Genomic DNA, 16,847 nt, shown 5'->3' with positions numbered 1-16,847 from the left:
TTCCCCAACACCTAGAATCACACCTGACAAATATACATTGAATAAAAACACAGAATAATCGACAACTGAGCAAAGAAGTAAACAGCAGAACAAAACATACATGTCACTGAGTCCCTACTAGGTACCAGGCACTATACTAACCACTATAATCTTAAAAGTGCCTTGTAATGTGGATACCATATCACCCATTTTGCAGATGAAGACTTCAGCCTCAGTGAAGTTGCACAATTTGTTCAAGGTCTACTTAAAGGGCGAAAGCTGGATTTGTTCCAAAACCTGTTTAGTTCTAATCTTGTATTCCTAATTTATATTCTTTTCTCCCCCTTTTCACATATTTTTATTCTGTACATTTATCATTAGTTTGTTTAATTAACAATTTATTAATTAGTCTGGTAATAGTTAATCTGCCAAAATTGCCATCAATTTCATGAAGAGGTGGAGGAATCATGAACTTGAATAACAGGAAGTGGGTCAGCCCTCAGCCCAGTTTTGAACAATTAGTTCCCATCTGCCTTCATCACCACATGTCTAATAGCAAGACACAGAGTTTCCCTACATCAAAGGCCAGTGATGCAAAATGTCATGGAAACCATTGATGTCCATGCAGAGTATCTAGAAAATAAAATGGAGACACTTGACGCCAAGACTTTAGTCTGTAGACGTGCATGTGTGTGTAGACACACAACTTAGGAAATCTCAGGCTGAGAACATCAGGTCCACAGGGCAGCCTCTCACGAAAGCTCATGCTTGCATCAATGGAAAGAAGCCGGGACGCTGGCTCCTGATTCGTGGCCCAACTCTTCTTCCACTGGACACAGAGCCTGTATTTCTCCCCAGGAAAGTTGATAACCTTGGATACAAGGCAGGAGTCAAAAAAAGGCATGTATTTCAAACACTATATTTAAGGGCAAAGCCAGTGATTTTGTATCCTATTAGTTAATGAAGTTGTGATGATCAATAATCACATCTGTCGAAAGGGCTCGCCCTTGCCCATGTTGTATATCCTGCTTTTCTTTCCATTTTCAGTCTCAGAGAAACGTGTTCCAGCAGGTCTGAACTCTCCCGACTCCACTCACTCCGTATATATAGTTGAGTAGCTCCCATGTCCCTAATTCGACTCCTTTTAACACAGCCCCCGCCCCTGCCCCTGCACGTCATTTCCCATTTTGCCGAGATGAGGCCCACACAATCTTCAGGAAGCAAAACCACCCATGGTGCACGGAGGGTGGAGGCGGGGAAGCTCTGTATTAGAGTCAAGAGTGAGCTGAGCTGAAGGGAAGACAGACGGTGTGTCTACGGTGATAGGAGGGGGTACTTCTAATGGCAAACTGTAGGAAAACTAAAGAGCAATGGGAAAAAGCCCAGCATCTGCAGCAGGTTTGCTGAGGAAGGCCTTTCCCGAGAACTCTCTCGAGCCAGGAAAACAGGAGCTCTAACGATCCCTTCCCTACACGTCATCTCACAAGAGCCCCTCGAGAATCCCATGAACCCATGAACCACGCCTAGCTCGACGTTTTTAGAAGATGAGTCATACATCTAGTTTGCGTTTTTGGTTCCAAGATCACTGATCTGCCCGTGACACCACAGCAATTGCCCTCTTTTTAAAACACAGTGTCCCTTGCAAGCATCTGGCCAACTTGTAGGTCGATACCCTGAGTTCTCGGTCATCTGATCACAAGATCGGCTGGGGGAGGACACGGTAATTCTATGTTGGGAAGTTTATCTCCAAGGTTATTCTACAGTGATAGACACTGCAAAAATCTCAATAATTTGTTATTCGTAACATTGGTAATGAGATGTAACAATCAGAGAGAAAAGCAAAATTATGAATACATATCATTAATAACAACAAGGGATTCAGCAAGAACGCTTTCTCATCTCTGTCAGTCACTTAAAAGACAAGCAATACCTTAAAACCAGCCAAACCTGTAACCACAAACCCTGGGGTAGGTATTGGAGAAAGGTCAAACCAAAGGCTTCGCATCATCTCTTCTGTGAAACGCTGATGACACACGCTCCGGCCCCATGATGCATGGTCTTTCCATTCTCAGAGCTCAAAGAACTCTATCTGGGTTGGAACACCCTCCAGTTTTTCTTCCTGGCACCCAGTACAGAGTCTTGGGACTCACTGAATGCTTGTGAAATGCAGGCAGGAAAATGAAGAAAATCCAGGAGAAAGACAGGAATGAAGTCGCAAACACAGTCAGGAGAGAAGGGTAGACAGGGGAGTGGGAGCATGTGGGCAGTTGCCCAGAAGCCCCTGATTACATCCAAATCAGGAGCCCTGCTGCTCAATCAGGCCTTTTCCTTGCCTCTGTCGACCTCCAAGACTTGTCTCACTGATTGTCAGGGCCTTGCTGCTGCCCTGTGGATCCATGGGAGAAAATGGATTTACAGGGCTGGTGGCACCGGGATGGCCACTGTGCCATGAAGCCAACTCCGCCCAAAGGTCCAAGGCACAGAAACGCTTCTTTGTCTTTGAAAGTGTCTTGGTACTCGCCGCATCAGAAGGAGACTCCCAAAAGGATTCTCACAACGTTTGCCGGTGTACAGCATAAAACTCAGGGTTAGACAATTACAGGAAAAGAGGTAGTAAAGAGGAGCTCATTTAACCTCTGCACGGATATTTCATTCTCAGGAAATAGAAGCACTCCACTTCTTCATGTTCCCAGAGCTTAAGAAGATGGAAAGAATTCTCTCAAGGATACTGATTCAGATCAACCAAAAGACAGCCTAAATTTCGGGTATCTTATGCACGGACCCTGAGGTGACAGGAATGATATTCAAAATTTAAAACAAAGTTCTTGCTTTCAAGGTGGCGACATTCTAACATGGAAAACAAATGTCAGAGCCTGTCTTCATGTTAAATTTCTCTCTTTATCCATTTTTTTCCAATATTATAAAGGAGTTTATTGTGAATTACTAGAAATAGTAATTTGGCGCCTCTCAACATTCCACTGCATATATTCTGTGTGTGCTTTCACCTCCCAAATATGCTTCAGAATGCAACAAATAGGCATAAGTTTAGCGGCAAGAAAATAGACAGTACTTTACCTACACGTTGGAAACCTGAAACCTGATATTTAAATTATCTGGTGACCAGAAACATAGAATATTTATTTATTCCTTGAGCAAATTAATGAGGTAGAGTTGTCTCAGTGCCAGCTGAATGCCTGAATCTCAGATATTGGATAATCTAAAAAAAATTAGAAATTTGCAAATTAGGGTTCTTTGTGCATTTTATGTCATTCGGCATAAATGCATAATTGTGACAGTCTCAGACACCAGATGGTACGTGCAATTCATCCCCATTTTCACTCCATTTTATCATATTTAATAGGCTGTAGCTTCACCTCTGAGCGAAGCTTACATAACTGCCTTTGTTGGCAATAAGACCAGATATCCTAATGATTAGCTTTATGTGTTTGGTTCAGAAATATGCAGCTGGGCACTTTGGGATGTAAAGATGAAGTGACACAGCTCCCGTGCTCAGAGTGCGTACAAGTCAGCACTCAGCTCCAAGTCTGGCACACATTGTGCTCCAACAGGTATCCCTGGAGAAAAAAGAATGGGAGGAAGGCTAACAGGAAGCACAACAAGGCATGGAAGATCCCAGAGGGTGAGTGCCCAAGGGTGATGGAGAGGACCCAGAACCCTGCATCAGGGAGACGGAGCTCGAGCTGGTCCTTGAAGGCTTTTCTAGACTTTTCTATGCTTAATACAAATATACTGCAAGTCTCCTCTCCCCCTGTACATGCAAAACTAACCTCTGCTGAGATAACAAATGCCAACCACCCCTTGTGTGTCCCTTGATCCCCCCCTCTGCTCATCTCACACACACACACACACACACACACACACACACACACACACACACGGGCCCCACCAGCCCTCCTGCAACCTCTGTCCATCACAAATCCTTCAGTGTCCAAGTGCACTCTTGGAGCCCTCTGTTAGTATGTGGCAACCAGAATCCAGAGGGTGCATGAGTTACTCGTGGCTACATGAGGTGGGAAAGGCAAGATGGGGCAAGTTTATGGCAGGTTTTGAATGTGGAGTTCATCCTATAGATGACAGGGAACCCTGACACCATTTGAGGAAGGAAATGATATCGTCTGACCTATAATTCAGGAATAGATATTTATCTGCTTCAGGGTATAAAGACTCGAGGGGCTGGAAGGTGGGCTCGCTGAGCTTTGGGGGCCCCAGGAAGGGAAGGCAGAGATGCTGCACTGAGAGAGTGTGGTCCAGAGGAATCTCTTTTCATCCTGAAGCCAAGTGGGTTCTGGATTTCTGCAAGTATTTCCAATAAAAGCTCAGATCGTTTGGGCAAGCACTTGCTGTGGCCACAGAGCCACAGTATAAAAGGACTGAGGTGGAGCAGAGAACTAAACCTTGACCTTGGCAAGAACTCCCTTCAGCCGTCAGTAGACAGGGTTCCCAGCAGGGATGCTGGGGGGAAAGGAAACACCTAGGAGCTCATCTCTCTCCCTGGGGAACCAGCTTCCTCCTGTAAGATTCTGGGTACGTACTGAGATTAGGGAGTCCCCCATCAGAATTTTGAATTTGTCAGTTTCTCACTGTAATCCTATTTTTCTTTTCTTTTTTTTTTGCATATTTCCAGTCTATTCTAAAGTAATGACTGTTTTAGCTTCTTAGAGCAGTATCCTTTTATCGTTAAATAATGATTTTATTTATCTGAAAAAGTACTTGAGTCACTTCTCTCGTATTTTGTGTTATCTGAGCCTTTCCCCCTCTCTCTCTCCCTCTTCCTCTTCTAATGAGATTTCTGTTGCACATGTGGCATCTTCCTTAGTCCCTTCATTTTTCTCAGTAATCTTTAGACATGACTCTAACGCCAATGCCATCTAGCATCAATTTTGATGACAGTAAGCCTCTGCCGTCACTGTAGCCTGTATATTCTCTTTGGCTATATTTAAGATCATTTGTTTGTCTCTCATATTCTTTTTTAAAAATTTTGTTTATCTTAATTAATTTATTTTTTTGGCTGCATTGGGTCCTTGTTGCTATGTGCGGGCTTTCTCTAGTTGCGGCGAGCAGGGGCTGCTCTTCATTGCGGTGTGAGGGCTTCTCATTGTGGTGGCTTCTCTTGTTGTAGAGCACAGGCTCTACGCACGCGGGCTTCAGTAGTTGCAGCTCGCAGGCTCAGTAGTTGTGGCTTGCGGGCTCTAGAGCGCAGGCTCAGTAGTTCTGGTGCACGGGCTTAGTTGCCCCGCGGCATGTCGGCATGTGGGATCTTCCTGGACCAGGGCTTGAACCCGTGTCCCCTGCATTGGCAGGTGGATCCCCAACCACTGAGCCACCAGGCAAGCCCTGTTTCTCATACTCTGAAGTTTCACTTTGTAAGATATGAATGTGTTTTATTTATTGGCTTCAGTATTGGTGATCTGTAGATCAAGAGGCACAGCCCGTTGCTTCAGTTCTGGAAAAATCTCAGCCTTTCCTCCTTTGAGCAATATCTCCTTTCTCTCCATAGTATCTTTTATATGCTTATGCAAAACTCTAGGTAATATCCTCGTATCGTTTTTCTAGTTTGCTCATTCTCTTTTCAGCTCTGTCAAATCCACTTATAACATATGGACACAGTAGCGAATTTAAATGACATTTCTTGCTTCTAGGTACACTGTTTTTTAATCCGTCTTTGTTTTCATACCAGAGAGTTGTTTTATTATGATTTCTTTTCCTTTTGAAAGTCTCTTTAGTAATTTTAAGCCTACCCAACATCTCTGCAAATCTGTTGATTCTCATCCTTCTATCATGTTTTCTCACCCCCAAAGGTTCTTTATAGGGGTTATGTTTTATTGTATGTTTATCTAAAGTGGGGGTTATTTTTTAAGTGGGGGAGTAGCCCCTGGAGCCCTGTTTTGTCAAAGATCCTGTAGGTAATTTGTCATTTAGATTCTGTCGCAGCCGTCAGGTTTGGACAGAATCCTAAATGCTTCTGCTTCTGGAACAACGTTCACATTAATTTCACCACATGGTCCTTCAGACACAGGTGGTAGAAATTCAGATTTCACGTCCGTGCCTGGAGTGTGTGTACCCTGTCGGTAACCATATTCTACCCATGACCCTGGTAATGTGATAAGCTTCCTTTATACTTTCATGGGTCAGTGTTTTCCAGTCCTTCTCTCACACATGGGGAAACTCACTGAGATTCTGGGTTTCATGCCCAGGGCTCAGTTCCAGCTTCCCCGCCAGCCCTGCCCCACAGGTGCAGCCAGTGTCTCTCACCTGCCTGAGCGACAGCGCTCTGCCCAGCCCCCTGCCCTTCTGGGGTCACTTCTCAGGGGCCAGTGTCCCTTGACTCACGCCTACCCTCGGGTTTAAAATCCTTTCCTAATTCTTGGCACCTAAGCGATTCCCTCTCTTTCTTTCATTCAAGTTCAACTATGTGCTGAAAGCAAATGTTGATAAAATCATGCAGCGATTTTATGTGTGTAGTAGGGACGGGACAGTGTTCCGTGCTTTCTGATGTCTGCCACCGTAAACTTTTATGAGGAACAGTATTCTCCGTCTTACCCTAGGCAGTATCTTCTGATTTCCGCTATAACACAAACCATTTTAAGGTCCTAGAAGACAGATTGGCTGGAGCAGAGTTCTGTTTTCTCTCAAAAATTAGTTGAATTCTTTAGTTCCTAAGCAACACTAATTTTTTTTTCTGGAGTGCCTGGCACATGTGGAGAACTTAATGAGTGGTGGTTATCTTCCACTAACCATCCAAGAAGAGCAATCAGAAAAGATGATGTTTATCCAAAGCATACAATTAAAAAGGTATGATCTTAAAACAAGAGAGGCACGAGTTGTATTTGAGAATTAATACCCCCCGTTTCCATGGACGGGGGTGAGAGCTGGGAGGAGGGATGGAAATGCTTCTCTCTAAACCCTTTGATGCCCAGTTTTCTAAAGGCCACCTTATCATTTCCCCTAATTGTTGAGGGGCCTTAAAATCTCAGGATGACACATTCTCAATTAAGGTACAAAAATAGTGTGGAAATTTCCACTGTTTAGAGTCACTTGCAGGGAAAATCTTGATTATTTGTACTAAAAAAAAATCAAGAACATAACACACTATAAATACCGGGGGAAATTCTCCTTTTCTCATCTGATGGGTTATGAAGAAAGAAGAGGTATTTGGGACTCATTCCATCTGCAGTAAAATACAAGAGTCTGTATGTCTGTCCAAAATTCCAGGAGCGGTAAGCAATTTAAAACAACATGATTAAAGTAAAAAAAAAAAAAATCAGATTTAGAAAGAAAATCCCTCACTTTAAACTTTTTGAGATTTTCTTTTCTTAACCTTACATTTGTTTTTGGACTGGTATTTCTACAAATAATATTTTCCCAATGATCCAATGTATATTTATGCCACCACAAATGGTCCACTGCTTTGAAGTTATAATCTTAAGGCCTCTATCACTGAAAAATCTTTCATTCTAAAATCCATCCTAACATTTCTGTAGCACATTCCTTCATGCCAAATTTATATCGTAATAGCCTATTTTATTTCTTAGTTTTAATTGGGTTAAATAACATAAATGTAAGACACTGTTATTACATTATAGTAGATTTCAAATAAGTTCTCAATCCCCCCAGGCATCAGGATCTGTCTTCCCACATCAGAAAATCTATTAGGTAGGAGGGCAGGTCGAACCACCAAAGTGTAAACAAATAGACAAATGCATGAACGGACATCTGTGGTCCCATCAAATGTCCATAATTTTCCTTGTGGTCTTGTTAAAAAGCAAGGGGTATCACGTATCTGTCAGTAAAGTTTGGAAAGGATCATATATCCTTAAATTATCTTCCTATATTAAAGTGATGGATTATATCATACAAAACCTTCAGAGATACTTTCAATGTCAAGAAGATCTGAGAAGGTGACCTTCTTGCTACATAACATCCAGTTACTTCCAAGGTCTAAACGATAACGGGAACCACTAGGGAAATGATACAAATGGAGACAGTCTTACTGTTAAATTATTATAGAAAATTATTTTAACAAATGAGATGGCTCTGAGTAAATTTTAAGCTTTTTTTGGTTTTGTATTGGAATGGGTCTCCATCCCAGGGAATTACTGTGGTCACTGTCCCCTTGCAAATGCCGAGATGAATCTGAGTCACTAAATGACCCCCACCCACTTTCACGCCCCCTCTCTCGCAAGCTTTCAGAGTTGAGTGGTCCGTGTATTCTGAGTAGAAAGAAAGATACCAGTAAATAACAATAAATCCCATTAAACATTCTCATCTCATAAAAACATAGTCATCCAAATTTCAGAAACCTTGAGACGACGTGGAAAGTGTAAGCAGTACTGAAATTGGGATCTACATTTTACACACAATTAAACTTTTATGTTCGCTGGAAAAGAGGCCACATCAGTGCAGGGATCCACCATCTCCGAATTCTGAGGTCTCCAGCCTCCCGTAAACTTGGTTCCTAGTCTCACTAGCTTCACAGATATGATCATCTGAGACAATGCTAATTATTCAATCTGGATCCAAAGAACCAGCTCTCTCCCAGAGAACCAATCATTAACATGCAAATAGGTGTTTCCCACTTCACTGGTTTAGCAGTGAAACGCTGTTCACAGCCTTCTGACAAGAAAGAGGAACTCAATCAGTTGATGCCTTAACCTTCTGGGTGTGATGAGCGTGGGGCGCCCGGATCCAAGCTGTACATCCTGTTGCCAGCCTCCAGCTCTGACCAACCCCCTTTGCAGGGGGCTTACGAGTGAACTGATTGAAGCTGCCGGCGAAATTACTGAACAAAAAAGCTGATTTCAGATTCCGCTCACTGCACCCAGCCAGCCCTCACTTAGACTAATTACTTAAATGATTTAAAAATGTATGAATATTCATATGATCGTGCTTTTCAGAAAATAAAGCACAGCTGAGGCTGTGCCATCAAGTCTTTCCTGCTCTCTGATTTGGAGCCACCCACTTGCATGTCTGAAACCCTGAAATGGCTGCAGAGAATCAGATTGCGCTGTGGGGGGGGGGGGGGGGGGGAGGGTACCCGCAGGGGGTCCAGCCACCGCCCCACAGCTACCCAGCCGCAGCCCGAGACTCGCCCCCTTCCCCGACCTTCGGGGCTCCGGCTGGACGGCTGGGGTCATTCTCACATGGAGTCAAGCTAGACTGTGACTAAACGTTCACAAGTCCATCTGCCCCAGAACAAGAACAAACGCGTCCCCCGCTTCCCCGGACAGTTCCCTCTCTGCTGGGCTGACGGCCTGCGGGACGTGGACCTTAGACCAAAGCAGATGGAAGCAGCCCCGGGCTTGTCCCAGTCGGACCGGCCCTGGTGTGAGCGCAGGGCTGGGGCCTCAGCCTGGAGCTGGGTCCCGCCTCGCCGGGCTGCAGGCCCACCGGGGGCTCGTCCACTCCGGAGCCAGCCGCCGCCCTGGGCGTCCGCGGACACGCACCGACACCCCCGAGCCTAGACGCCCGGGGACGCACGTGCCTACCTCCGCCCCTCGCCCGTCGCGCGCGCCGGTCTCCGCCGACCCGGGGACCGCGCTCTGCCCGCCCGCCCGCCGCCGAGCACATGCCCGCAGAACAGGGCCGGCGGCTCGCGGAAACACGGAGACGGACACGCAGCACGGTTTGCAGACGCCAACACGTACGAGAATTTCACGTTTCACGACTTTTGTAGGGTACGTAGCACGCTGACCACGTTCCACGAAAGGTGTGGGGAAGGGCAAGGAGATGAGACGGGAGGCCAGGGTGGGGGCGCAAACCTGTGACAACGAGACAGCGCACAGGACACGGTGGAGAACTCCATCAGTCCCCCCGCGACACCCACAGCTCCCCGCAAAACCCCGAGACACCCCATGACACCCACAGTCCCCACGACCCCCGGCATCTCCACGGTTCCCACATCACCAGGCAGCGCAGCTCAGCTGAAACCCGCTCTTGACCTTCATCCTGGAGCAGCCGCCCCGAGGACCATAAAACCCCACGCGTCTTTCGGCCCTGGAAACACCAGGGGCCCGAAGTTCATGTTTCCATGACAGTGAAGCTTAAGACTTTAAAATATGAGCAATCATTGCCATAGCTATCATTATACAGTCCTTAAACAACACGGGAAGAATTCCAAACTTAGCCCTAGCATCTCAATTAACCCCCAACTGAGGAAATACAGTGTTTGATGGAATTTCCAAGTTAACACTAGGTTCACTTTGTTTTTCGACTTGCGGGCAGACACCTTCCTGGTGGCATGATCGCGTGCATGTACGGAAGCCCCGGGGTTGGGGGGGGCTGGCTGCTCTGACCCCACCCCCTCGGCTTCCGCCCCCGACAACAAGGAGGAAGGAAGAGTTTCCAGAGGTCCCATCGCACGTGAGGCCCGTCAGCACCACCGGCTAATTTCTTTAAAGCCAATTCATATGTATTTGTAATATTGGCATTTATTACATGGAGAAAACGAACTGAAATTTGTAAAGCCAAACCGAAAGTGTTGCAATTTGGGTGTGACGCCAATTTTCCTTTAGAGATGAGCACCTCCTGCCCAAAGCTCATCCCGCACTCGGTTCTGATTCTTTTACTCACTTGTTCCATCAAACACCACACAGAACGTGCTTTGGATTTGTAACCCGCCTCTGACAGGCTCCGCAGCGTCTGTCACAGCACAGGCCATGCCCACCTGAGGCAGGTGTGACGAGGGCCAGGCACTCACCTTCCGGCTCCCCGCAGAGGGTGCACTGGGACTCTGCAAACAGAACAGACAGAGAGACGGTTACTCCTGGGCTCTGACACTGAGTTAGAGGCTCAGCTGCAGCCTGACAGGCAGACGGTGCGATCCGGCCACCCGAGCAAGACAGCCGGCTCTGCCTTTGCACCTCAGCAGATTTTATTGTAAAGAAACTGCTCTTGCCAATGTTTTACATGATACATTTTTTCCAAAAATGACAATAACTCTTTGTCATATGCATCTGCACACATTAAATACATGTTGACAGCCGTACATAGCTCAGATTACTTAGCTGAAATAATAACGATGTATTTTATCACTTAATTTTCATATTGAAAACTTTGATTACGACTGTTAGATCTCTCAAGCACAAATAATTATGAGCAAAAGTACAGTATTGTATTTCAGTAAAAACACTAAAGCGGACAAATACTGAGTCCTCACAAAGCAGGCCCATGACTGGATACCAGGCTCTGCAGGAGGGACGCACCCCGGGACCCACAGGGAACAAGGGGCCGCAGGCTGCACCTTTGCGGGAGCCCGGGCACCTGTGAGCATGGTGGACGCAGGGCCGCCAGGCTTTCCCACCAGAAACTGGAAAGAGGCACTTGCTTTTCCCAGGAAGAGTCAGAAAGAGCCACAGAGTCAGGAAAGCCAAGACAGCTGTACACAAGAACTCCTAGCCCTGAGGGGCTCCCCCCTGCCCTGCCCTCCAAAACCAAGGCCCGGGGGAGCCCTGCAGTGCAAAGGTATCACCCCCACCTTCCCAAGCAGAGGCCAAGGAGGCACGGTGAAGGAGCCCACCCCAGTCTGCTTCACCGCGAGCTCCCCATATCGACTCTGGGTGCTGCACACACACTCCGGCGGCCCTACGTGGGCAGGGCCCCCGACGCTGCCCACGTTTAGGGGTGCATCTGAGGCCCGATGGGCTCTTGTCACGGCGACGAACTCCTCCTGGGGCCTTGGGAGACAGGTCCGCCTGCAGGGAGAGGTCACTGCTGGGGCCTCGGCCTTCGTGGAGCAGGTCACAGAGTGACGATGGGGTGGGGGAGGGGCGGCCACAGGCCAGAGTGTGGCCCTGAGCTCAGAGTGGGCATTTGGGGGACTGGTCTTCCCACCCAGCCCCACCCTCGGCCTCGACCACCCTCTGCCCTCACTGCCCTGTATGGCAGCAAAACTCAACACCAGGCTGTTTACCCGGGATGAGAATTGTGGAATGACAACCGAATTTGCATCAAAATTGACCCCGAAATTCAAGACCTTCTCAGTAGATTTCATCTCCATCACGGGCTATATATGTTATATACGTTCAAAACTACACAGCAAGTTCAAAACACAGTAGTGGCACAATGATGATGATGATGACTCAGTAACTGACACCCTCAGGGAATTCAAATTCTGTGAATCAAAGATCATTCAAAAGCCTTGGGAAAAAGGTACTAGTTGAGCCGGTGGCATATGAAATTCTCTAGAACGCAAGTCTTAAGCAAATGTCATTTCAAATTCAATTATTAATGCATCTAGGCCTTAGCCTTTAAAAAAATCATTTCTAGCAAGATCATAAGTGAGCATCTGTCATCTGTGTGTTATAAGCCCAGGACACAAAGCAACTGGCCCGTCACTGCACGTCTGACAGCGTTCTTCTCCGAAAGGTCTGTCCCGGCCTTCTGCCGTGAACTACGGGAATTAGTAACGAGAGGCGGTGAGGGTCCCCAGCTCTTTCCAGCAAACGCATCCTGGGGGCAGTCACCTCTGAGTCGGAGTAAACAGCTCCAGAGCACCCGACGCCCCATGAGCTGGAAGGAACGAGCGGATGCTGGGAGCTCCCAGCCGGCGTGAGGGCAGGGGCGCTGAGTCAGGGCCGACCCCTCATCACACGGGTCGCGATCCCCAGACGTTTCATCTCACAATCAGAAACACACCAGAATAACAACTGACGCCCAGACAGTGACCCACGTAGACGGCAGGCCAAGGACCTCACTGCGATGACACTCCAAATTCCAACACTCCCTCTCCAAGCGCCTCAGGGGCACGGCCCTGGGCCTCCCTTGGGTGCACCCTCTACCTGGTGTCCACAACGCAGAGACAGCAGGCCCACCGCTGCTGGGGATTCACCGGCAACCAGACACACGGAGCAGAAATGCACACAACCCAGTGTGAGAACACGCTAAGACCCCATGCTGTCCGAGATATCCTGCCCAAGGTTTGCTGAGAAGTAGCTGTTTGATGTGCACAGGTATTTCCCAAGCAGCGCAGGAGAGGCTTCGGACGCAGGGAGAGGTCCAGACACAGGGGCGTCTCCTCTCCTAAGGGCGGCAGGTCCGAGGATCTGACCAAATCCTGGCGCACAGCCACTGGCACGCACAACTCCACTGTGAGAAACGCTGACGCTCCCAGAAATAAGAAAGCCCACTGAGTTAACACGTCCCTTAAATTCCCTTTCATCCATAAGGACATTCTGAGCCCCAGTTACATCCCCGCCTGTCCTGGGTCCTGTGGTACAAACAGTGTGAGGTACGTTCCTCGTTGAGAAGTTTTGCAGTTAGAGGAAAAGGAGGCCTTTCAGAGGCTGGTTGCAGTTAAATGTTACAGTGGCTGGAAGGGCCCTGTGGGTAACAAAGCAGCAACAGAGAGGAGGGGAAACCGCGGGCTGAGCTGCAGGAAGCTTCCCAGGAAGTGCTTGAGGGGGTGTAGTCACAGCATTGGGGGCTTCGCTGGGGGGTGGGGTGGGGACACAGAGGTATGAGGCCCAGGCCACCAGGCCCGCACGTGGGGAGTCCCAGGGGAGGCTGGCTGCATTAGAGGGAGCGGGATGCTCAGGGTTCACGTCATGGCGAAGCGTGGGCTCAGGGTGAGGGGCGCGTGAGGGCTTTTGGGGGCCGTCTCTCCCAAACACTGAGGGGCCGTCAGCACCCGTCTGCAAGGTTGGGATATTCCCCTCCTTCCTGGAGCTCAGTTTGCAGCAGGAGGAACCGTGGCAGAGATAAAGAGGACTCACTGGTCCCAAACCACAAAGCATCTTAACCAGAGGCGGCCATGGGGAGGGGAGGGGAGGGCGTCGGGGGAGGGGGAGGATGGTCCTGGGACGAAGGAAGGATGGAGGGGTGGCCAGTAACTCAGCGCCAGGCGACGTGGCTGAGGGGGCACAGCCTGGAGCCCTGACCCACTTGCTTACGCGACCGAAGACCCTGGGGGTCCCTAGGCAGCGGATGGGGCTTCGCTTCCCTCATGATTCACTGTAAAAGTAACTATTTCACAGGCTCACAAGAAGCGAGGACCAGCCACTCAGACCAGGGCTGCCCCCCACCCCGTCGAGGCCAGTGGCCCATGTAGGCGCTCACCCCTCCCGCCTTGGTTTCCGCATCTGCTTCTCATCGAAAAGGCGGCTCTCGCTGCTGCCGCTGCTGCCACGTGTACCGAACACACGCGGAGCCTGGCGCTGAGCAGGGCTCGGTCAGTGGCGGTTCCGGTCCCTGTGCTTCCAGGACGGGGAACCGCTCCTGCCTTGCCGTCCTCGGACACTTCCCCAAGCCCTGCACCAGCCTGAACACACCCCTGGAGCCCCACAGCAGGAAAGGCGCGCCCCCCGTGGAGTTGGCAGGGTCTGATTCACGTTATGACCTCCTTCCCCGAGAAGCACCCATGAAGAGTCTCCGTGTGGGAGGGAATTAAACGTGAGGTATTGTGCATTCATCATCGTTACTGCAGAGTCTCATTTAAATTAGGAGACTACACTAATTTATGCTAATTGACACAAGATGGAGAAATCTGCCTGATGAATTTTTTTTTTTTTTTTTTTTTTTTTTTTTGCAGTACGCGGGCCTCCCACTGTTGTGGCCTCTCCCGTTGTGGAGCACAGGCTCCGGATGCGCAAGCTCAGCGGCCATGGTTCATGGGCCCAGCCGCTCCGCGGCATGTGGGATCCTCCCGGACCGGGGCACGAACCCGTGTCCCTGCACTGGCAGGAGGACTCTCAACCACTGCGCCACCAGGGACGCCCTGCCTGATGATTTTGTGTGCCTATAATCTGTACCTGCTCCGGGCGCAGACCTGCTTATCCCCCCACCCGCGAACTTCATGTCGGGAAGCCGGCCTGCCCTCCTGGGCGTGAGGTCGGCACTGTATTCTAATCTTCCAGCAGCTCCAGTGCGAACCCAGAAAGCATTTTACAGCGGAGGCTGCACTAATTTAGGCACCTGTGTTTAGAGAGGCGGCTCTCAGGCCTGTGAGTGCACAGCTCCCTACCCCCGTTCTCTCTCCTGTCTGAGGATGGGGACGGCCACGGCCATAGCCCCCACCTACTTCTCCTCGTGACCCACTGGGGTGGGTGACAGCAGCTGCAGGAGACACAGGTGGCCGTGGCAGCCCCCGGGAGCCCCCGGGGGAAACGGCTGACGCACAGAGCCCCACCAGGCACCACTGCCAAGCTCGCTGGCACAGACCTGTGAGCGCGGCCAGGACTCCCGGCAAGGCCAACTTCAAGGTCACTGCAACAGTGACCCCTCTCCTGAGTCTCCTTCGTATCCAGCCATGAAGGAAAAGCATCGGCGCTCGATCTGCAGGAAGCTGGCCAGCCAGGCGCGGGCGTAGGGCACCTGCTGTGAGCTGGGCTGTGGCAGAGAAGGGCCGGGCGCGCTGGGCTGAGAGGGCATGGCTGTGCCCCTTGTACTCATGTGCTCTCCCTGCGCCCCCTCCACCTCCCCCCGGAGGCCCTGAGGGATGGCAAAAACAGCCCTTCCTCTCCCGAGCCTCCGCGCAGCCGGGGGTGCAGGATGCAGGACGCTCTGTGCCCTCACCACCAGGAAGTGGTCCAGAGCGACAGCCCCTGCAGGCAAAACTCACCCCTCGAAGGGGAGGTGGAGACACCCGAAACGAGGAGCCACTTCCCAGACAAGCAGAGAGCACGATGGCGCGACCCTCGGGGGCGATCACGTGACCCGGCGCTCACTCAGCCGAGTGCTCGATGTGATCCTGAGTAGCGGGATGACTCGTGGCAGCGCGTGACACAGGACAACGTGCCGAACACTCGGCAAAACGTGACACACGAAACATGGCTGTATGGCAACATGACTGTGTGACATCGCTACATGGCGATATACCTAACAACACAACTACAGACAACGTATGATCTGTGACAGCATGACTCTCTGACAATACAGGACACATCACAGCCTGACTGTATGATGATACCTCGGGTATATAATAATACGACTATAAAACAACAGGACTATTTGAGAATATCACTTGACCTAATGGCTCAAGAAACCTGACTATTCATCAACAAGGAACACTTAAATAAATCATGATTTGTCCATTCTATGAAACCTTATGAGCTAAAATGGAAAAACTCTGAAATATTCATAAAGAAAGAGCCAAGAGTCGAACGCTGTGTTTCCATTTTTGAAAGCATATTCTTTAATATCATTCAACACCTATGTATAGAGAGCCTATTGGGTGCCAGGCTTTATGCTGGGTGATATGCATTGATAATAGTACATTGTGACACATGGTGCTGTGTATTTATAAATGCATAGGAAAGCCTAGAATGGTAAACGGCAGATTTTATCAGAAGGTATTTCTAAGGAAGGAAGTATGATAGCAGGGGGGCTGAGCTCTCTCAGTGAATGTACACGAATTTGTAACGTGAAAGGCACTCTTTAAAATTCAAACAGGTTAAGTATAAGGGAAAACAATATTTCTGGCACAAAGTCAGTCCGTAAACATTAGCTGTTAATATTACCATCATCTGACTTGTTCCAATTTCAAATACACAGGATACAGGTGACTGTCAAAGGGGAAGCAATGGATCCTCCCCCCAGGGCCGGTCCAGCAGTGAATGAAGTCATCACATAAATCCTTTCCGAAACCTCGCGCATATTGATCAATCACCAAATGTTAGCACTTTACAAAGAATTTTCATTGACTGTTAATGAATAAAGATAAGGATCACGTCACAGGGGGAGACACTGAGGAGAACCGATTACGACGTTAAGAAGAGCCAAGACCAAGAGACCAATGTGTTCTAGAAGCTGCAGCCCCGAGAGAGCAAGAGTGACCAGCCTGTGGCAGGAGAAGTAGGACTTGTCTAGAGGGTGGGACCCTTTCGGGAAAGAAATTAGCATATGTGTCTGGGGAA

The 16,847-nt window shown here is 49.0% G+C and overlaps 1 protein-coding gene across 1 annotated transcript in view; it reads right to left on the bottom strand.

Annotated features, from left to right (window-relative positions):
* The window catches only part of DLGAP2 (DLG associated protein 2), a gene marked incomplete at its 3' end in the record, with an annotated part of 562,591 nt that overhangs the window by 311,223 nt on the left and 234,521 nt on the right, over nt 1-16,847 (bottom strand). Inside the window, exon 2 of the mRNA XM_079726609.1 lies at nt 10,697-10,729. The remainder of the gene's footprint in view (nt 1-10,696; nt 10,730-16,847) is intronic.

This window comes from Hyperoodon ampullatus (assembly GCF_949752795.1).
Source record: "Hyperoodon ampullatus genome assembly, chromosome: 20".
Classification (NCBI taxonomy): domain Eukaryota; kingdom Metazoa; phylum Chordata; class Mammalia; order Artiodactyla; family Ziphiidae; genus Hyperoodon; species Hyperoodon ampullatus.
The sequence above is the reverse complement of the archived record's forward strand: the minus strand, read 5'-3'. Positions and strand labels throughout refer to the sequence as shown.